At 44.0% G+C, this 22,558-nt stretch overlaps 2 protein-coding genes across 3 annotated transcripts in view; one reads left to right on the top strand and one right to left on the bottom strand.

Moving 5' to 3' along the window:
* The window catches only part of LOC146860186 (dual oxidase 1-like), a 1,129,619-nt gene extending 1,116,624 nt beyond the window's left edge, over window positions 1-12,995 (bottom strand). Inside the window, exon 1 of the mRNA XM_085644023.1 lies at window positions 12,812-12,995. The gene's annotated coding sequence lies outside the window, so the exon portion shown is untranslated. The remainder of the gene's footprint in view (window positions 1-12,811) is intronic.
* LOC146860185 (dual oxidase maturation factor 1-like) overlaps window positions 1-22,558 on the top strand; it is a 465,978-nt gene that overhangs the window by 231,905 nt on the left and 211,515 nt on the right. The window lies entirely within an intron of this gene.

Below are 22,558 nucleotides of genomic sequence, written 5' to 3'. Positions count from 1 at the left end.
TTTTATTCATGGAAAGGTAGCTCAGAGGGTTAATGAGCCTGCTGCAAAGAACATGTACCATGCAGATCACAAAGTGCACATAATGTAAATAGGTCAGTGGGCTACTGCTTTTGTCAGAGAGATCCTTTTGTTACTTGCAGTTTATAAGATAAAATCCTAACATAGAACAGTGAGCTATTAACTTTCATCTAAGAGATGCTTACAAACTGCAAGGTATAAATTAGAGCGTTATGTTTTTCCCCCCAGTCTTTGATTATCCTAATGTTGCCAAAAGTGTTCTTTTGTTCAGAAATCAATTTTGATTATTAAAGAGAACCCCAACCATGGTATTACGTTTTAAATTCTGAGTTTATGTTTCTCCAGCCCAATCACTATTAAACTATACGGCCTACTAGTATGGTTGTCATGTGACTCCTACACCTTGTAGTCCTTAGTCTCATGTAACATTTTCTGTACAGTGATTTACACACATATTGATTGTCTCTGAGTAATGTGTGTGATGTAAAGTGCTCTGACACCCTACACTGGTATGAGTGGTGCTGTAAGGCAAATTAAATGCATCTGAGAGGGAGGGTGGTTATGGAGACTTGAGGGGCACTGTTAAAGGGTGGTAGTGAGGGAATCCATGGCAGAGGTGGTCATTGGGGGGCAATAACAAACATTAATACACAGGACACCACCAGTGCTAAGGCCAGCCCTGCCCTGGAGGCCAGCCTGCCTCACCCATAGGTAGCTCTGTTGGCCTTGTTTCAGAAGTAGTAGCTGCAACTCACCAGGGATTGGCAATGCAGAATTTGCACGCACACCAAACTAAGTCCGCAAACTTCACAGTCTCTCTGCTTCATTCACAAGCACTTTTAACATGTGCTGCTTGCTGTGAGACCACTGGAATTATATATGCAGCAAAGAAGGACAAAATTATGCCGCAGTGTTGACTAAATTATGCATTAAAAAAAAGGCTGCAGCGTAATGCAGTATAGTTTCTGATATTTTATTATTTTGACATGTGTACACATGCTAACAGTCTTTGGAAAGATTTTCCCTCATTAGTACCAGTGTAACATACAAACATACAAATGCAACAGTGAGAAAGGTGATCAGGCAACCTTTGCAATAAGCCATCCTCTCCTCAGCAAAACAAGTCACATTTTTATTAACTTTTGATACGTTTGAGCTATAAACCGTTTATTAGTTGAAATGGTCAGATCATGCAGCAGATCTTCCATTAGGAGGCAAATATGGCAGAGCCATAATTATATAGAAAACATTTTGCAAACTAGGATATTTTGCCATACATGTTTGAACTGCTGTTGTGGAAAACGGGAGAACTGCTGATGACAAACTCCATGGCTTGGCGACAAATGGCTTGTGCTTCCACATTTTATCGTATTTGGGACATTCTGTGATTAGAAGCATATACCACTTTGTGATGGGGTTTTAATGTCAATAACTCATTATAACCTTAAATAATCATGTGTATCCATTGGTTGATTAAACTGGGCAGTGAAATGCCATACAAATACTAAAAATTGGCCTTCTGGCCACACATCTGGCTCCGCCCACTGATCCAATCCTTGGGTAATTCCCGCCCTCTGATTCTCTGCCCACAGTTCCCCTACTTTTTTTCCCCCACTTTGAGTAATGGCCATGAGTACGTGCACTCGGGCTCCGTTATTAGCAGGGCACCTAATTGGTAACACCTGTGATGGATGGGTGTGGGTGAGTGTATGGGCCAGATCTGAAGGGAGTAGCTAGCAAAACGTTCAACTGTGTCCAACTGGACATAACAGTCACTAGGAAACCCCATGCCAACCTCGACGAACCACTGAAAGATAAAACGTGTGTCCAATTGGATTGATTAGCTTAAACGAGGACACCAACTCCCAGAATGCCTTGGGCTAATCACTGAATGAACAGTCAGGAACTACTTGAATACCATACAAGCACAGCTCATGCCACAAGGAGTAACGCCATTAGTTTATTCACTGATACATCATACTCCCATCACCCAGTAACAAATCCTGAATTACACAGGCTCACTTGCTGAGAGGCAACTTCACATGCAAACACATGCAAACACAGTCTACGTGTGCTCAGACACTCAGCCAGGCATACGCACTTCACGTGCATACAATCAAATGCGTGTTTAGAAACAGGCATGCATACTCATGCACCCAAAGACACATACATCCATGGCTAAATGATGGCAGAGATAGATATGCTTACATTAGACAGGGACATCCACACCCACATTTGAAAGAAAGTCAACCGTTGTTTCCAGTGACTCCAGAACATTGGTGCAGTATTGTACAATGACATTGAAGAGACCTTGTCACTATTAAGATTTGTTTTTCTCTGCAAACTAATTGTTCAAGGCAGGCAGTTTTCTCAAACCCCCCAGCTGTGTGAGCAATTCACAGGCCCTCCAGCTGTTCCTTCTTTCCCTTCAATTATGTACACCAAGAGCTTTTGTGGTGTTAGAATAGGCTGCAGTTTATTCACATCATAGGCTGGTACACACTTGTCATGATGGCACTGGTCATCAACATGCTAATTTCTTGCTTATCTTGGACTAACATGCCTAATCCTGCCATGCATCATCCTTCCAGTCATGATATCTCTTAAAGATTGTCATAAATCACTTTCCAACTGCTGTGACAGTTCTACTTGCGTCACTTACTTGGTACAGCGGGTCACAGCTTTGAGGCTTCAACCTGCTACCGAATGTCTGGCTTTCGTGGCCATGCCTGGGCTGCAAGTGCCGTGTCCGCCCGCTCTGACCATTTCTTACACTTTTGTGTGCTCTCAAGTATCCCTGACTTGAGGCATCCCAAGGACCTTGTCCGAGCACCTAACTCAAGAGTACCTGCCGTAAGGCACCGCAGTGGCCCTTTTTCAGGCAATTGGTCTTTCACGTTCTTATGCGAAGACATGGCAACAAAGCTGGGGACTGCTTGTCCTGGTCACCTTCTTGGCCGTGCTTGTGACCACACCCTTGTTTCTGATTGGGCCCTTTGAGCCCAAACTTTCTTTGTCACTCGCAGGCTTTTTCATTGGCGCGCTCTCGCTCCCTGCTGCTGCCGTGCCCTTTGTCTGCCGGCCACAGAGGTGGGGTCAGTAGCCCTCCCTCTAGGGTTGGCTGCTCCTCCCAGCTGAGGAAAGCTTGTCTCAGTCGCCAATTAGGCAGTGCTTATGGCCACGCCCTTCTTTCTAATTGGGCCCTTTGAACCAAAACTCTCTTGTTCACTTGCTGGATTTTTCTTTTGCGTTCTCTCGCTTACTCCTGCTGCCGTGCCCTTTGTCTGTTGCCTGCGGTGGATAGGGGGTTAGCCACCATCCCTCTTGGGTCATCTGTGCCTCCTGGTCAGCGGTACTTGTCACTTTTTCTGTACCTTTGTTCTGTAGCTATAAATGTATGAATGTGGATTTATTGGCAACGTTGCTCTAAATAACAGGTTATTGGACCATGTTTAGTTTCACTGACGTGGCATAAATACATTTATGTGTTGCCAGTGAAAATAAATCTGGCCCAATAACTCATCATTTATTAAAACTGCACTAATAAACACATTCACATTACAGCAAAACTGACATGATAAAAAAAAATTGCCGCCTCACAGATAGCATGTTTTTCAGGGAAGCTACTCTTCTAAATAGACAGATGGCCACTTCAGTGTGATTTCATAGAACTGATTTTGGTTATTTATTTATTTTTCTGAAAGAAAAATACAAATGAAAAAGCTCTGTGGCATACAACATATATGCATATGTGCAAAGTGTAATATGCTCTTTATTACCACTATTGAGGAAGGGGAAGGATGTCATGACGCTTCACTTTCCAGGTAATACATAAACTAAGTACCACAAAGAAAGTATATATATATATTTTAAAAAAACAAATTATTTGCATTTTTCATTAATGGGTACGTACTATTACATATTAACAGGAAGAGGTACATGATGATACATTGATTAGACATGTAGCAACAAATTACATTTATATGTTCTTCTTTGCAATCATCCCTCCAGCACATTTATGTTGATATTGAGAGTGACACAGTGCCCCGGATCTGCACAGTTAGTCACTGATATCTGACAATGACTCATCTAGAGGCAGATCACAAGTGTTTCTCCTAAAGGCATTCCATTTTCCCCAAACCCTCGTCCACTTCTTGGGGCATCCCTTGTGTGTATATACCGTTTTCTCCGCTATCATTTCACCATCCATGTCTCAGCACCACTGGAGGTAGGAGGGAATAAGTCTCGCTCCCCAGTATTTAGCTATGTTCCCTTTTGCTATCATTATACCCAATGTCGCCCAGCCCTGGGCCATCTGGTTTAGGTTTGTCGGTTCCTAAATATTTAAAAGACACCTCTTGGGCTCCGGCTCAATGGTAGCTCTGGACACCCTCGAGACTGTATGCTTTATAGCCTCCCAGTACCGTTTGATGTCCGGGCAGTCCCAGAGTATATGATAGAAGGTAACTAGCCCCCCGTACTGTCTCAGACAAAGTGGTGTGTCAGTGCGACCAATGCGGTGTAGAGTTGTGCATGTATAGTAGATTCTGTGGAGGATTTTTAGTTGCACTAGCTTTAGAGGGTATTGCCACGTCCCTCAGGGAGGCCAGTGCCTCCTGCCAATCTGTCTCGTCCAACTCCCCAATGTCGGTCTGCCAACTGTCCCTAAGGGTTGTTGTGGGGTCTGGTTGGTTATTTATAATCTTACGGTAGGTCTGGGAGATCGCCTTTTTAACCATATGGTCCGTTAATAGTCTGTCCTCTAATGGCGATGCATCTGGGAGCTCAGTACCTGGAGGGATAGTCTTCAGGAGTGCATGGCTAATCTACATGTAACGAAAGGTTTCCGTCGATGCCATCCCGTATGTTTCTTGGAGCTGATCATATGTAATGATCTTGCCCTTTTTCCACAGATCCCCCACCTGGGAAATTCCTATGAGGTCCCACTGTTTAAAGCCTTTGCTATTGTGTAATTTACCTAAGCGTCGGGTCTCCCAGAGCGTGTGGCCTGCGTTATAACTCCTTCCCAGCCAAAGTGAAGTGAACCATATACATACTGTGTGTGCTGTTGGTCCCATAAGGGTATCCCCCCGATGCTTATTATAGAGTGCTCCCATGACGCCCACTGTACCGAGGACATATCTGCCCATACGTCGCGCCGGTTCTTCCTGCGGATCATGGTTCCATTGGTTTATTACAGTGAGCTGCAAGGCCCAATAGTATACTCTTATATTTGGAAGGGCAATTCCACCATCGTACCAGCTTTTTACCAATTTATGCATGGCTATGCGGGCAGGTTTTCCATCCCGTAGTAGATTGCTGACCTCAGTTTCAATTGCTTTAAAATAGGTGGGGGGAACCAGAAACGGGGTATTTTGTAGGCCATAAAGAAATCTAGGGAGTGCCATCATTTTGAAAAGGGCAGCTCTTCTCAACAGTATCAGAGGTAGGGAACGCCAGTGTTTCACATCACGCCGGAACCGTACAAGAGGTTCAATTAGGTTTTTTGCATGAATTGCTCGGGCTGGGGAGTTATGTGAAGTCCCAGCTACTTAAACCCCACTTCCGCAATCTGTATCTTGCAGTTCCTTGGTAGTCTCGGTGGAGGGCCACTGAGCACATAACGAAGTGACTTCGCCCAATCAATGGTGTAGCCTGAGACCTTGCCATATGCAGCGCAAATATCTAGGAGGCAATTAATGGAACGTGCGAGAGATGCCAAGTAAAGCAGCACATCATCTGCGTACAAGGATACCCGGTCTTCCCAGCCCTCTGTCCACTTTAGCCGCCGAATGACCGGATCCCGTCTTATCCAGGTCGCCAATGGTTCAAGTACCAGCGCGATCAGGAGCGGGGACAGAGGGCAACCCTGCCTTATCCCTCTTCCCAAGGGGAAGCCGGCTGAAATGTGTCTATTCGCCATGACGTGTGCCAGTGGTTTTGTATAGAGTAATTGGATCCATGCAGAGAATCTGGGACCGAATCCCAAATGTCTGAGGACCTCAAAAAGGAAATGCCATTCGACTAAATCAAATGCCATGCGCGCGTCGAGGGAGGGAATGATGGCATCTTCCTCAATGAGTGGTATACGTACTATGACTCCGTGGAGTCTTCGCAAGTTAAGTGCCATGTTGCGACCGGGCATTAAGCCAGACTGATCCGGGTGCACCAATTTTATGAGATAGGGTAGTAGTCTGGTGGCCAAAGTCTTAGCCAGTATTTTAGCTTCCGCATTTTGCAAGGAAATAGGCTGGTAGGATGTGCATTCCTGTGGCGGTTTTCCAGGTTTGTGTATTGCCACTATTGTTGCTGGACGTTGATCCCTAGGAAGCTCCCCCTTACCCAGGCTGCAGTAGCGGCTCGTGGAGGGAGTTCGGTGGGGCAGTGAGGCGGGGCGGGGAGCGGCAGGGTGGGGAAATGTAAAGACCGGAATATGGCTGAACGGAGGTAAGTACACATTTAAATTAATAAAACGAATTCCTTTGCGCGCACTGCATCGCATTTTGCGATGCAGCGCGTGCAACGAAATTCGTTTTATTTATTTAAATGTGTACTTACCTCCGTTCATCCATATTCCGGTGTTCACATTTCCCCACCCTGCCCCTCCCCCGCCCTGCCTCACTGCCCCACCAAACTCCCTCCATGAGCCGCTACTTCCAGGCTGTCTACATACATCTCTAGCAGGCGTGGCGCCATGTGGCTCACTGTCTTTTTATACAGTTCGATAGGTATGCCATTGGGGCCCGTGGCCTTCCCAGTGTGTAATGCACCTATAGCTAGTGTTAGCTCATCGGACGTCAGATCTGCTTCCAGTTCCTGCATTTCACTAGGGGCGAGTGTAGGCATATGGATAGTCTTGAGAAATGCAAGATTGTCTTCTATCGTGGCCGTGGCTGCAGGTGTATATACTGTCTTGTAATGGAGCGCTAGTGCATCAACTATCTATTGCGGGCCATTAGTAGTTTCTCTATTATTTCGTCTCAGCTGCATCACCCAGCGACCGGCTTTCTCACGTCTGTCCAGCCATGCTAGGAGCTTTCCCGCCTTATCTCCTACCTCGTAAACAGTGTGCTGTGTCTTGGTAAGCCTTCTCTTCGCCTCCTCCCACATATAGTCTCTGTATTCCTGTTTCGCCAAGTTCAGTTTGTGCGTCGTTGGTATCTGAAGCGTGATCTGCTTCAGCCTGACCCACCTCCCTCCCCAAAGCCTCCAACTGGCACAATTGTTCATTTTTATGGCTTGTGATTAATGAGATTGCTTGGTCACGCAACACCATCTTATATGCTTCCCAAAGAGTCGTCGGGGATGTGACTGAGTGGTCGTTTTTCGTAAAATACTGTTTCGTAGTTAAGAGACCCTTACATATCTTAGGGTTTTTGAGGAACCTTGGGTGGATGGGAAATGTGCGCCGTCGTCCCAGGTTATGAGACGTGTATTGATTGAAAACTGGGGAGTGGTCAGAAATACCCCTGGGCAGGTGTGACACCTCCAGTATTTTCTCTAGACCGTCGCCAGTAAGAAAATATAGTCTATTCTTGAAAGACTGTCGTGGACTCCCGAGCGGAAGGTGTATTGCCGCTCCTGTGGGAACCGCGACCGCCAAACATCCACAAGACCAAAGGCGTCTAGGAATTCAGACAGTCGGAGATTTATGCCACTCAGATCGCTAGGGGGCTGTCGGTCTATGGTTGCATCTACCATGGCGTTAAAGTCACCCACCAGTATCAATTCACCTTGTGGGAGTGCCAGTAGGAATTTACCCAAAGCAGGGAAGGCCACCCGATGCAAAGCCGGTGGAATATACACTGACACTAGTTTTATGGTCGTCCCTCCCATTGACATGCTACAGCTGCAAAGTGTCCCTGATCATCTGCCCATAACCCAGTGATAATAAGCGGGAAGCGTTTATTAATCAGAACGCCTACACCTCGGGAGCCAGAAGTGAATTCAGTGTGTATCACCATTTTAAAACACCACCTATCTAGGGCCTTGCAGGCTGAGCCCACCAGGTGCGATTCTTGGATCAGGGCCACTGCCGGCGCCTTGCGTTTAAGATATTGTAAGACCAGCCCTCTCTTTATCTTATCCCCAAGGCCGTTTACATTCCATGAGATAACAGAGAGAGGGGGGCTCTGTGTATTAGAGGCTAACGATCGTGTGGTCAGTGAGTCAGCCAGGGTACCCGTGTATGTCATCTACTACATAAACAATGGAAGAATTTACAGAGGATTGCAATATAAACATCATGTATGCATTGTGCATATACCTCGCACTCTTGTCATGTACCTTCAACATTTGAAAAATCAGCTCATTAAACTGGTCCCATCCACCCCCTCCCTGCCTCCTTGCTCGGTGGACCTAAAACTACCCGCCACCCAAACATCGCTGAGTGCTTCTTCCCCAATACTTGTACTTGCGTGAGGGGGGGAGAGTAGTCCCACGATCAGCTCGCACCATTCCCTTGGTTAAAGCTCAATATATCGGCTAAATGTTCAAAAAGTCTTTGTCACACCCCAGTGGGGATGTCGGGTAGTGTTAAATTCACAACATTTCGATCACGAGCGTTGGTCCATTGCATTCCGGTCGGCCAGCATTTGGACCCTGCCATTAGCCTCTCAGAGTTCCTCCCCATAGCATTTATAGAATCACAGGGCCAAACCTTATCCTCAGTGTCCGCCTTGCGCCTGCGTTGTATCCTCTGTTGACCTGCTGTCCTTGGAGTCTGGGGACGCGTCCCCCAGCAGCCGCTGGTGTTGCTTCTTGCCTAGTCCTTTAGGCCCGGATGCTGGTCTCCATCCCTCAAGCCAGTCGTGGGCTTCCTCGGTGTCTCGAAGAACCAAAGTTTTCCCGCTGCTTCTACTCGCAACTTTGCCGAAAATAGCATGGAGTACTTTAGCTTTCTGGTTCTCATTCTTTCCTAACCTCCAGAAAGCTGTGACGTTGTTTAGTCACTGCCGCTGTGTAGTCGATAAAGAATGTAACAGTGTAGTTTTCGAGACAAATCGGAGGAACAATCCATGCCGTCTGGAGGATTGCGTCGGGATCACGGAAGTTGAAGATGCTGGCGAGTATAGGCCGGGGGTGCCCCGGGTCGTGGCCCACCACCTGGTACTCGGCGGGCCCTTTCAACTGAATAGAAGTTGGACAAACCTCAAGGCTGTAGCTGATTCTTTATGAGGTCTTCCACAAAGAGGTCCAGTGCAGGGCCCCCCGCCTTTTCCGGTACGCCTATAATACAGACGTTGCGTCTCCAGCAGCCTTCCTAGTCGTCAAGCTTGGGCGCCATCAGCTTGTTCTCTGCTTCCAGTTGCTTAACTTGGCGCTGCAGTATGGCAGTGTCTGTCAAGAGGGTCGCCGTCGTAGTTTCAACCTCCATCATTCTCGTGGTCATTTTCTGGAAGTCAGCGCGGATCAACGAAACTTCCATAGAGATCGACCCCACAGTAGTTTGGAGCTTAGTCAGAGTAGTCATGATATCCAGCAATGTAACTTCTGCAGGTTTCTAGTTCTCAAGGCTTTCCCCTCACTCAGCTTGCGATCCTGTTTGACCCAATGTATCTTTGTTGTACGCATATTTGTCCAGCTTAAGTTGCTGCCCAGTTCTTTGACCCCGGCCCCCCATTATAGCTGGTCCTCCGTGGAGCACTTTACGCCGTGCGGGCGAGTGTTAGTATTCGCCACTGCCTGCTGTAGGACTAACCGTCACAAGCGGCCTTTTGGTTTTCCTGCCTCCCTCACCCCGCACCAAGAGCCTGGGAACGTGTCTGGGTGGGTCTACCTGGGGCACTGGTGTAGCTGTGAACTTAAGTCCTCTATTTGAGCTGCAATGCACCACGATTTCAAGTGGCCTGGGCGCTTCAGTGCTGGCTTTCTTTGTCTAACTCTGGAGGGTCATCTGCTGCACTCTCCTGATCACTTCAGGCCCACGCGTCACTAGTTGTAATCAGCAACACCAAAAACGCGCAAGGTTCCTTGCAGAATTGCAGCACACACTTACATTAGCTGGGCCGGCTGTGTAGTGTATTCAGTGCAGTGTTAGTGGCAAGGAGGCACTTGGTGTAGTACAGCGGAACATGCAGGGAGTGTCTTTTGCACCCTCCCAGGGAGCACTACATCTCCAGTCCCAGATTCTGGTGAGTGCACGCTCATCTCACCCGGTGTTGAATGGGCGATGCATGTGTGAGCGCCCAAAAGTCTACTGTGCTGAAACGGAGGTGGCAGGTCACAAGCATACCTCCGTGACCGGCGCTGGTATCTGCAGCGGCAGTCAGTGTGTCTCTTATCCTTGATCAGGCCTTTAATGCTGTTCTTTACTCTCCCCTGTCCTCATGGATGATCCGGCACCACCGCGGATCCGCCCCTCACTCACTCGCGGTCCCGCGGCATGTCCCTCACCAAAATGGAAGATCTTCACTTAGTGTGATTCCAGTGTTTACAGCGGTATTCATTTACTATTCATTTACTATTAAAATATAGTATTTATTTAGTATGCATGAAGACTATGTAGTATGCCCACAAGCCGAAATATGCAAATGAGGGAATACTAGTTCTACTCAACTACCCTTCAAATACATGATGAACATTTCAATTGAATGCTAAAAGAAGACTAGTAGTATTCTAGAAGAATAGTATTTGAAGCTTAGTAGTATTCTGTTAGGGTTTATTTGCAGCTCCTTTGCTATTTCAAGAGCAAAATGAAGGCTAGTCTCATTGATTGTGACCACTGTGTGAAGACTAGTGGTATTCATTGTGAGCAATATCTGAATACTAACGGCAACACCATGTGAGGGGGTCTTAAGAAGGTTTGCAATTTAGACACACACGCCATGAAATGAATTGGTTACATATACATGTACCTGGGAAAGAATCCTACAGTTTCATCACAAAAGAAGGTAGATCAATTGTGCATAATTTACAATGAAAACAGCCAGTGTACCAATATTGTAGTCTGCACAGGGCGCACATTATTTATGCAACAGACAGACGTTCCACACGTGCACAACTTAATTAGCAATGCCAATCAAGTGAGCTATTTTTACAGGCTTCACATATGCATTCCAACCATCCATGTTTTACCTAGTCATCCGAAAAAAATGTTAAGGCACTGTAAATGTGCAAAAAATTCACATGTTTTTCATATTTTATCTGAGTCAGCATTTCAAATTGCCTTCCTGCACAGAGCCTTCTTTAGCGCTGGTGGCGCCCGTTGCGACAATGTTTGTTGGCGACCTCCACCCACCTCATCCGTGGTGGCAGTAGTGACCACCTCCACCACGGATTCCCTCACTACCACCCTTTAACAGTGCCCCTCCAATCTTCATACCACTCTCTTTCAGATGCATTTAATTTGTTATATAGCGCCACTCTTACCCGTGTAGTGTGTCAGAGCACTTTGCATCACACACACATTATACACAAAGCCAATCAATCATATGTGTGTAAATCAGTGTATAGGAAATGTTACATAAGCCAGAGATCTACAAGTGTAGGAGTGACATGTAATCCATACTGGTGGGCAGTATAGTTTGAGTGCTTGGTCTGGAGAAGCACAAACTCAGAATTGAAAAGGGAACACCATATTTGGGGGTGGTCTTCAATAATAAGAATCGATTACTGCCCAAATGAACCCTTTTTGCAACATTCTATTCTCAAATTTATACTTTTCAGTGTGCATGCACTGTTATATTAGCATTTTATTTTATAAACTCCCAGTAACTAAAGGATGTCTCTTAGAAAAGCAGAAACCTACTGACCTATTCACATTATATGCACTTTGTGAACTGCAAGGTACACGTTCTTTGCAGCAGGGATATTAACATTCTGTGCTATTTTATGATCGGGCAAAGCATTAGCTAGACAATACTCCGATCTCTTTCCAGGAGAAACATTAATCACCAGAGTTATTTTGAAATTTATAGTGTTGCCTGGAAATTGCTGGAGTCAAGGAGCACGGCATCTGATGCTTTCAAAACCAAAAAATAAACTTGCAAAAACTCCCTCAATACAAACTGAGATTTATTAATCTCTTGGAGGGCCGTTCATTGGCGAGAAACTTCCACAGCAAACCAACAATTCACAAGCAAAGAGGCCCAATCGAGATGAGAGATAGAGATATTTGTGATCTTGAAAGCGAGATAACAGCATCATCTCAACGCATGACGCACGCTTTCATGATCACTAAATGTATTAAAAAGCCACACAAGCCCCCGTAGCCGTACTCCTATTACTGAAATAAATGCAACAAGTGGCATGTGCATGAAACACTTGCTACTTTCTGTGGAAGAGGAATCCTTCCTTTCGCTGCCACTCCCCCTCAACAAGCATATGACCTTTTTCAAGCCGCTCGCTTTTTAAAAGCACGGATGCGAAAACGGTCTATGATGTCCAGTGAAGTGTGTGCCTGCTTTACACAAACCACTGCGCGCTTGGGTGTGCGTGCGCACCTTACAAGAACCAATGCTTGGAAGTTAATATTACAGTCAAAGTGAAAAGCCCAGCTGTAGACTTGTTGTTCCAAAACAGCCTGTTCCTCAGCTGGACTGCCATTTGGCTCGCAGAGTGAAACTTGCCCTGCCATTGCGCGCATGCTTGGTAAAAAAAAAACGTGCATTTTGCGTTTCAAATGTCCTGCAGCGGCACACTTCCAAAGCCCATACATGACAGTAACCCGATTCAAGCAGGCCCCATTCTCCCGATTTTTTTTTTTAACTTTGCACTTCTGAAATGCTGGCATGTATGCACTTAGGCCAGCAAGCTCACCACCCCAACCCTCCATGCGTGAACGTCCCCCTACCTTCGACTGGTGCCAGTGGATCAGGGGGAGTTTTAAGGGGCATTTCTGGTGATGGACACAGCAGTTCACGCGCCTCCACCAACTTCATTTTCAATTCAAAACACTGCGCAGGCGCAGCAGAGCAAAGGAAACTTTGCAGCCCAAGTTGGACAAAATAGAGCCCAAAAAGAGCCCAACTCAACTCTTCTCAACAGAACAAGCCCAACGCACATCAACAGAAGACCAAAAGAAGAAAGTCGAAAGCCTGAAAGAACTGGAGTTCTACATAATGATGAAAATAGGTTACAAAAGTGAACGAGCACATCGAGGAGAAACATTTATTATCCTTTGTAAAGCAAACAGCTTTATATGTAGTTCAATCAATAACGTATTGTAGCATGAAAATAAAAATATGAATGTAAAATATTTAAATTAAATTGTCTGAAAAACGCAGAAACAACTTTTAAAGCTCAAACCATTTACAGTAGTAATGTCAAAAGGCATGAGTTTCACAAGTTAGTTTGCATTTTTTTAGCTCCTAATTAAAATTGAAGTGCATTTGGGGGTTGTATAGTTCTAATTCACTTAACCAATTATTAAGCGAACCCTTATCCATGTCACTGTCATAGCTGCCAATGTTTTAGATTGCCATGTGTGCCATTTTCATAATTTTAGTGTCATTATGAGTGACATTCAATGATTATGAGTGACACTTTCGCACAAGCAAAATCAAGCAATGAAGACAAGATGGTACATCTTTTTATAGCACTACAATTAAGGCTCTGATAAGTCAAATTGATGCTAATAATAATGAAAATATATACATGCATGTTGGTTTGTTAGTATTGTGATATATTATTAACCTAGCCATACCATTCAGTAAAGCTTTCAAAGTTTTGGACAAAAATGCTTTGCTCATACATCTTTTAATATGTTAGTAGTAAACATATAATAGCTTATTCATACAGATCTCTGCATACACAATCATTCAATTCAGCAACACTTGAATAGAATAATGTGATCAGTAGTCTGGTAATATTCATTACAGTCCTGTAGTATTCATATTCACTGATTTTTTTGCATTGTAAATGAAGACTATTTGATTAGCAAATAAGTATTTGAGAAGTATTCTGTTAGTGTTCAAGAAGTATCACTCACATTCCAGTAGTCTTCATACACTAGGCTTCACAAAAAGAATACTACTGAATACTAAAATTGACGTAAAATAGTCTTCGAATGCTATAAAAAGACAGGTTAACCACTAAATATAGTATTCAACTTCGGTAAGGGGTAGCACCAAATGTACAGAGCTTTACACTGCCTGCCCAATCGCACGTTGCTCAAGCGTTGGGTGTAATTGCTGCCACAAAATCGGTTGATTGCCGCGTGTCCTTTTTCGGCAAACTGGTCGGTGCCGCCCTCAGTTCTCCACGGCCCCCGAGCCATGCAATACCCCAGCTCCACCGTACCTCGAAGGCCACGTCTCTTGCACACGACGTAGGCAGCTGAGTATTATGCGCACGGGGCTCAAAGACCACTCATTCGTGTCCGCAATGCTTCCAACGCCTCATCCGCTCTCTGTAAGGTGTCCTGCGCCGCCGGATTAATGATCGGATCGACGGGAAGGTGCTACGGTGGAGGATCCTCTCTAGGCAGCGGCCATTTGCTTTGGCCGCTAGCCACGCCCCCAAAGAAAGTATATTTTAATGATATTGTGAAAAATAATTATTAAATCAACATTAAAATAACGTTCTTTTTGCAAGTCCTATATATACATATTTACTGTGTCAACGAGGATTATATTACTGAAACAAAGCATGCAGAAATCTCTTCTACCAGCCATGTCACCCAAATATTTTTTTTTTTAACTGCAGAGTTTTAGCTGTTTCTGCATGCCCTAGATAATTGGTTTAAAGCTTCCTATGCATCTGCTATAGTGCAGCCATGGTACTAGTCGGGCACTGGAAGGCCTCTTGTCATCACAGACACGTGTGAATTATTTATAGCACTATAACTTACCTGTATACAGGGATGCCTACGGTTGTTAATATGAGTACTTGTGTTAAGAAGCTAATGCGTGTGGCACATTTTTCCAAAGCTTATCGTTTGCCTTGTGTGACAAGCTTCAAATTTGCATAAATAAACTCCCAAATGCGGAAATCTAAGTATTGGAGTATCTTGATTGGATATATAGTTTGGAGCCTTACATTTTTATTTTTTATTGTTTTGTGAAATGAATAAATATACCTATTACATCAGTGCCGAACATGCAGATCTAAATAAAAATTACTATGAAGTGAAAAAGAAACTTATGTAGCGCTCTAAGCCAGCAGGTATCAAGGCACTACATGAGTGATTGTGGTTCGGGAGTGCTGGTCCATCTGACAGGAGATGAGGAAAAGGTGTACATCTCCTTGTAGCCCCTGCATTTTTCCTCTGGGGGATTGCTAAAGTCTGTGGCTCCATTGATTGTAGTGGTCTTTTGTCTGTTGAAGGTTTAGGGGATTTGAAAGATTGACAAGGGGAGATGCTTTCCTTTGCAAGAGAGACCTCTGCCATCAAATATGGGAGAGGAAGTAGTCAGGGAAAACTCCTAGACATCAAGTCAGACAATCACTGTACTAAAAGGGACAGTGTGACATATATGGGGCAGCTAGGAATTGTTTTAAGGGTATCATCCAACAGGATCCTAGCTTACCCATTTAAAATGCACTGTTTTACCCACACCATTAAGAATATGGATTGGGAACAAGAATAGAAGATTTCTCCTCCACCTGCTGATGAAATATAATGGGATTGTGATGTATTTTATAGGGTTACCTTGTTAACTTGTCTGTAGAGTCTTTTTATGCAACCTTGTTTGGACATATGTTCTATGATGCACTGTATTGGGCAGCGTTCATTTGTTGAATTTCCATACCACCTGCCTACCCTGTGATGGTGTCTCAAAGAGCTTGCTGTTTGCAGTAAGCAGCTATTCACGTTGTCGTGTGTGATATCTACAGAATGTGCTCCACTGTTGGGGGCAGATTTACGAGTTCTGGTGCATCTCTGCAAATCAGCAGGGATGCGACAGAAAAGAAGTGACACGAAATTCCCTCCCTGCGCCACCACAAATGCGTCGCATTTACAATGTGGTGCACTGTGGAGCAAGGATAGGGCAATGTGTGTCGCATCTGATGGCATAAGGGCGGCACATTGCTGGAGTCGTGTCGCAAGCGCGACGCAACTCCAGCAATGCTCAGGGCGCCCTATGCCTAACATGCAGCGTCACTCCTTACGCCTGCTTCAAGCAGGCGCAGGGTTTTGACAAAGCATGGACGGAAAAGTGACTAAGCAAAATCTTGTAGATTTCACTGCGTCACTTTTACGAGGCGTACCTGCGACAGAATGCCCCATCTGCGCAGGAACACCCACATGAGACCTGATGCAGGTTTCATATGGCACAGGGCTTTACAACGTGACGCCTCTCCCTAGAAGCGTCACATTGTAAATAAGGCGCAACGTGGTGCATGGTTTACGCCGCTGCTGCGTCACGACGGCAATAAAGTTTCGTAAGGGGCTGCCCCAGTAGCTTTAATGGAAGTAGTAGGATGTGAAAGAGGTATGAGAGAGTCAGTTTGACACTGAACAGCTGAGCCTTCATTACTGTTCTGAAGTCAAGACAAGTGTTGATGATCCTTATTGTAGTGTTCTACTTGTCATGTGGAATGTTGGGGGCGATTCTTGTTATTCTAGAGGTGACGTTGACTCAACCAGATGTCTTTTCATTGTGGTTGTCCAAGCTGCTTTCCTGAGGATTAAAATCTACTTTCTCCTACCCCTGTGTGTGCTGCTTCGTTACTACATGAATTTGGCAACGACTGGGTAGAAACGAAGGCAGCACTCACCTGTTTGTGTATTCAGCATCGGTGGCGCAGTGGAGAATCTGCAGCACGAGTTGCTGTTGTGCCGCAGAAGAGTTTCCACATTTTTTAGAGTGTCGTGAGTTGCCTGAAGAGAATTTCATTGACTTTTCGCGGAATTAGTGGTGGCAATTGGTGACGGCTCTGCGCCCGATGGTCAGTGTGATTCTGGGCAATCTTGCGGTGACATCAGGCCGTTGTGGACATGCTTCGGCGTACATTTTGGGTTGGGCTGTCGCTCAGGCCTGTATTTCTCTCCTTCACTGTAGTATTTCTATTATACCGTATGGTGTATATTCCATTGCCGTTCACAGCGCCTTATTTTGCCTGCAATTTTCTGTGAATACGCTATTCCCTCATTTGAGTTTTCTACAAATACTGGCCTGAACTTTTGGTGACAGGCACACCTTTGGAAATAGAAGGTTCTCCAGCCTGTATTGTCGGTGACAGGCACACCTTAAGTAACAGTAAGAATTATACTGTATCTTTTATATTCTCTTTGGGCAATCTTGGTATTGTTTGATGTAGTTTCCATTATGACCAAATTTGCAACACCACCACATTTTTTACAAGTGGCGGGTGAGCCCAAAATGAGTGGGAACTATGGTTTGTTCTGCTAAAAGGAAACTAGCATTACTAAAGCATTGTCTGGGTGGTGCAGGCTTGAAGGAATTTAGTAATCTTCCTCCTATAGAGGATGTGGGGGACATGATTGTTTTTGAACAGGCAATTAGACAGCTGAAGGTCCGTTTTGGAAAGGGGATTAACGTATTGAGGGAAAGGTTCAAATTTTATTCAAGCGCACAAAGGAAGAGGAATCAATAGCAGATTACGAATCTGCACTGTGTACTTTAGCAGGTTCTTGTGCGTTTGAAACTCTTACTTTCGAACAAGTATTAAGAAATCAGATAATGATGAAGACTTAGAGTAAAAAGAGGTATAATCAGAGGGGTATGAATCACTTGTCCTGTGTATTACCAGGGTCAGGGGTTCATATTTTGTCGTGAAGGGTTACCGGAGGAACTTATTTCCGACAATGGTCCACAAGTTGTAAGTAAAGAACTAGAATAGTTTCTCAAAAGATTATGGGCCATATGTATCAAGCCTTTTTCCCATTTGCAAACGGGCAGTTTCTCAGAATCGGCCTGTTTGCGAATTAGAAAAACCCTTTTGGGATGTATCATCCCAAAAGGCCATCGCAAAACAGAGAATTGCAAAATTTGCGATTCTCTATTTTGCGAATGCAATTCAGGAATTGCAAATTGCGATTCCTTAAATGCAATTCTGGAAGCACCAGGAATTTGCTATTTGGCCTTAAGGAACTGCAAATTACCACCAACTTCAAGTTGGTGGTAATTTGGGATTTTCTTTAAAAAAGCACTTTTTTGATTTTTTAAAAGTGCCATATGTCACACGTACATGCCCTTAGTAAAATGTGCGTAAAATGTGCACACATGCATATTTCAGGGGTGCAACAGGGTGTCCCTTTGGCACCCTTGCAACCCTGAAATTGCATTCTCAATTTGAAATTTTCTAATTGGTAATCACACATTGAGAATGTCTTCCCATTCATTCCTATGGGCCTCCTAGCCCATAGGAATGAATGGGAACGTATTCCTTATTTGCGAATCTCAATTTGCGATTCGCAAATAAGGAATATGTAGGATTCGCAAAATGTTTAGCAAATCCTACCTACATTGCATTTTGCGATTCTCTAATTGTGATTCGCTAAAAATCGCAATTTGAAAATCGCAAAACTCTTTTTTGATACATTAGGCCCGTGGTGTCCTACATAAGAGGGTGTCTAATTATCATCCTCAGGCTAGTGGTCAAGTGGAATGCTTCAACAGAGTTGTTAAGGAGTCTATTCATCTAGCTATTAAAAGTGGTATGCAGTGGAGAAAAGCTTTAAGGGCAACTTTGTTGACTTATCATACATCACCCAATTCTGTTACAGGGTTATTTCCTTTTGTAATGTTGCATGGCAGGAGACCTGGATCTAAATTTATGCCTTGGTGGTTAAAAGAGAAAAATTCGTATGATACAGTTTGGGATTTTGCTAAAGTCAGGGAGAGTTTTAAGAAGTACCAAGAAAAGGTGAACGGTGACAGTTCCAAGAATCACTCTAAGGAGTCAAAATTGAAAGTAGGGGATATGGTCAGTGTACCATTTGGGGGACTATCAAACAAGAAGTTGTTCAAATGGTCTGATTCCGTGGAAGTGATTGATGTTTTTAGTAAAGCAGTAAGAGTAGAAGGTGGAAAAATATTGAATTTTAGGCGTATTTCTGTGTGCAAATTTCATGTTGGAGAGAAGCTATATGGGATTACGAGTGATGAGTGCACTGAAGTTTTGAAGGACAGGGTAAGTTCGAGAAAGAAATTTCCTTACAGGAAGCTTGATGAGGATAGTGAATGGATGGCTGGTTCTGATGATATGTATGACGATCTGAATACTCAGGGTTTGAGTGAGTCTGATGCCAGTGTGAGCAAGATTCTTGTTGGGCAGGCTCTGTTCCAACTACTGATTTGGATAATCAAGTGGCACAAGGCAATACTCAACCTATGGGTGAAGAACATGTTGTGGAAGTAAGGAGAAGTTCACGTGTTAAAAACGTGCCCATGAAACTGAAAGATTTTGTTCAGTTTTGATTTATTCAATGTTGATGTTGGGCATCATATGCAATATATAGTCAAGCATTTCGTATATAATTACTTTCTATGTTTTAACTCTTGTGTATATATTTATTTAATTTTGGGTTTTTTTTGTTAAGGGGAAAGGTGTGTAGTGTTCTACTTGTTATGTGGAATGTTGGGGGAAATTCTTGTCATTTTGGAGGTGACGGTTGACTCAACCAGACGCCTTTTCATTGTGGTTGTCCTAGCTCCATTCATGAGGATTAGATCTACTTTCTCCTACCCCTGTGTGTGCCGCTTCGTTACTACACTTATTTCTTTTGAGAGCATTTTGAAGGGTTTGCATATCCTGACGGGGGATGAAGCTCTCATCGACGTAGTTTTTTCGATGGAATTCCACCGAAGAATGATAGAAGCTCAACACTAGAAGTCACTGTTAAACCACGAGTTAATACCAACCAGAACTCAAAAACCTGGAGGCACTGGTAAGCATATGCACACAATTTGAGGGGTCCTTGCCAGTCTAAAGTAACTGCTATCCCACGTGGATACCCAGTCTCTTTTCAATAGGAAAAAAGAAATCGCTTTCTTTTTATTTTGTGGCCCTCACCCTCTCTAGTAGTGGCATGCTTCATCATCTGGCCCCTAAAAGCCACAATGAACTCATATTCATATTCCAGGGAGCTCTTTTGATATTGTTTCTACTGGGAAGGCTATAAAGATAAAAATCCCTCAAGCTGACCAAGGTATTCCGCTATTAGAGGTTTGTATAAGTGTGGATTAAAATCGACTTACTGGGGGTCCCTAGGATATGATGGTACTATGACCGTCAGGTCGTCAACATGTTTCAACTCCTGCTCTATTGCCTCGCAGGTCTAGGGCTTTCATCAGGACGTAATGAAATCTGTTGCCTCTGTGTAAAAGTAAATTCACCCGAAGTCCCTTAAGTGTGGGGCATGCAATACTTACACTGATTGCAGGGAGAGTAAATTGACTCACCTTTTAATAGGATTGTTGTTCCTGTAAAAGACAATTCTTCTTTTCTATATTGTGTAGCATTCATATAGTATGGGAACCACACTCCGGAGAAGAAAGAATAAAAGAAAACAATGACTGCTTCCACAGGAATACATTCAAAAGGTATTGGTAACCATTGTCTTGTGCAGTGTCACTTCATACTTTTAGTGGAAAATACATATCAAGCTCATTAGAGCCACCCCACATACAAACAATGCCCTGCGAATATCCTGGGTTGTGTATCCACAACATATTAATCACATTCATTTCTTGTTTGATCCTATTATCAACATGCCTTAAAAGCAATCCATGCATCATATTGAGATAGCATATCTCCATATGAGTGCCCCTTGAAATCACACTCACATTTGACCTATTGGGATAACAGTCCTACCACTTGGGGGGCAGGGGAGCATGTCCCTGTTGTCACACATTGACCAGCATGCACTGCTGAGAGATTAAATAAGCATTGGCATAGCCAATAGGTCTCGCCTTTGGGGACCTTATAAGTGTTTAGCCATGCAGCACATTGTCCTGGGTGCTGTGCCCCAGGAATTGAAGAGCTATGCCAAGAGCACATGCTGGTATTTTCAGACCACACTAATAGCATGAAAAGTTAAAAAAACAATAGCCCCAGAAAAAAAATACATGTCCTGGCCGCCCTTATCATGGCAGTGGGCATATTGGAAACGTGAGTGGTAATAGGGGAAACCAGTGTTTTTTATGTAGTGAGATTGTACATTAAATAAGAAACCACTAGGTTCTAGATGCAGGTGGTACTCAACGGATCTGTTTGCAGCAGGCTTTAAATATTTAACAGAGGTTCCTGAGCTTGGACCAGGACCTCAAACATTGTGAATTAAAGACCTTGAAATTATGACTACTGGTCACACACTTCACTTTTCCAAGCCCCTATACAATCCAGCTGAGTATCTGCAGTTTTATGAACTATGGGCAAAACTTGCCAGGGTTAAAGTGAAAACATGTTTTTTTACAATTCCCTAGGAGTGTGCGAAACTGCTTAATATTTTTCAAGATATTCGAAATACATTTCACAAAGTAACACTTTTTGAGCGAAGATGTTTGTCAGTGCCTTGCATCATTTTCCACGCAAGTGCACTGTTTGATTGTAATACATAAGGCATTAACACACTTGTAAAGACCTGAAAGTAATTTATATCAGAGATGCAGGATGACTTAATCACACGATTGCTATTTATTTACTGTGCTTCAATAAAACTAGGATTATTACTTACCTTAATAAACTGTGGTTTGGCCTGCGCAGATTTGCAGTAGGCATATTAACCCACTGAGCTATTTTACTGGAACTAGCATGGCAGAGACAACAGAAGTCCAGGAGGCTTAGCAGACATTAATAGCTGGAGGTTCTTCAGTGTGTGGGTTTCAGCTGTTTCCCAGATAGGGGGCAATTAGTATGATATTTCAGTCTAGAGCCAGGTTTAGCTTTATGTCCGTAAGAGGTCGGGAAAATGGAGTACAAAATTGGGTAATATAAAACACATATTTGCAGCACACAGAAACAGAAGCTCAAAATACAAAGCTATATAAGAATAGTTATTTTGATTATTACAGTAGAATACATCAAGAAGAGCACAAATCAAATGAACGAAAGTGGGCAGCTTATGGTTTGAAATAAGTCAAAGACTTTTCCCTCCCTCTAGCCCAAAATAATCGAGTAGCCCTCCACAAGAACTCAGTACAGTCCAAACAGTTGAACATAATAGCCTGCCATTACATAACCCACACCAAACACGTGTATTTTCCCCACCATCTTTCGGAATTTTACCTTAGACTCAGACTTAACATCTAGCCTCTCTCAGCAGACGAGCCCAAAGTGAAAGCGACGGTGATATTAAATAAATAAAGGCGCTTAGCCATGCTGTGTTGGGAGGCGGGAGGGATCTGAAAGCGCCCGTGATGCTAAATAAATGAAGGCGCTTTCCCAGGCTGTGTTGGGAGGTGGGAGGGGCCTGAAAGCACCGGTGATATTAAATAAATAAAGGTGCTTTTATCATGGTGTGTTGTGAGGCGGAAGGGATCTGAAAGCACCAGCGATGTAAATAAAGGCATTTCACCATGGTGAGGTGGGAGGGGTACTCTAAGTTAAAAAGGAACCAAGTGCTGGCACACATGGTCTCAAATATCCTGCCTTGTTCTGATAGGTGCTCATAATACGGACATATTCAAAA

Source organism: Triturus cristatus, chromosome 3_1, assembly GCF_964204655.1.
Source record: "Triturus cristatus chromosome 3_1, aTriCri1.1, whole genome shotgun sequence".
Lineage (NCBI taxonomy): Eukaryota > Metazoa > Chordata > Amphibia > Caudata > Salamandridae > Triturus > Triturus cristatus.
This window is presented reverse-complemented; position numbering and strand designations above follow the sequence as displayed.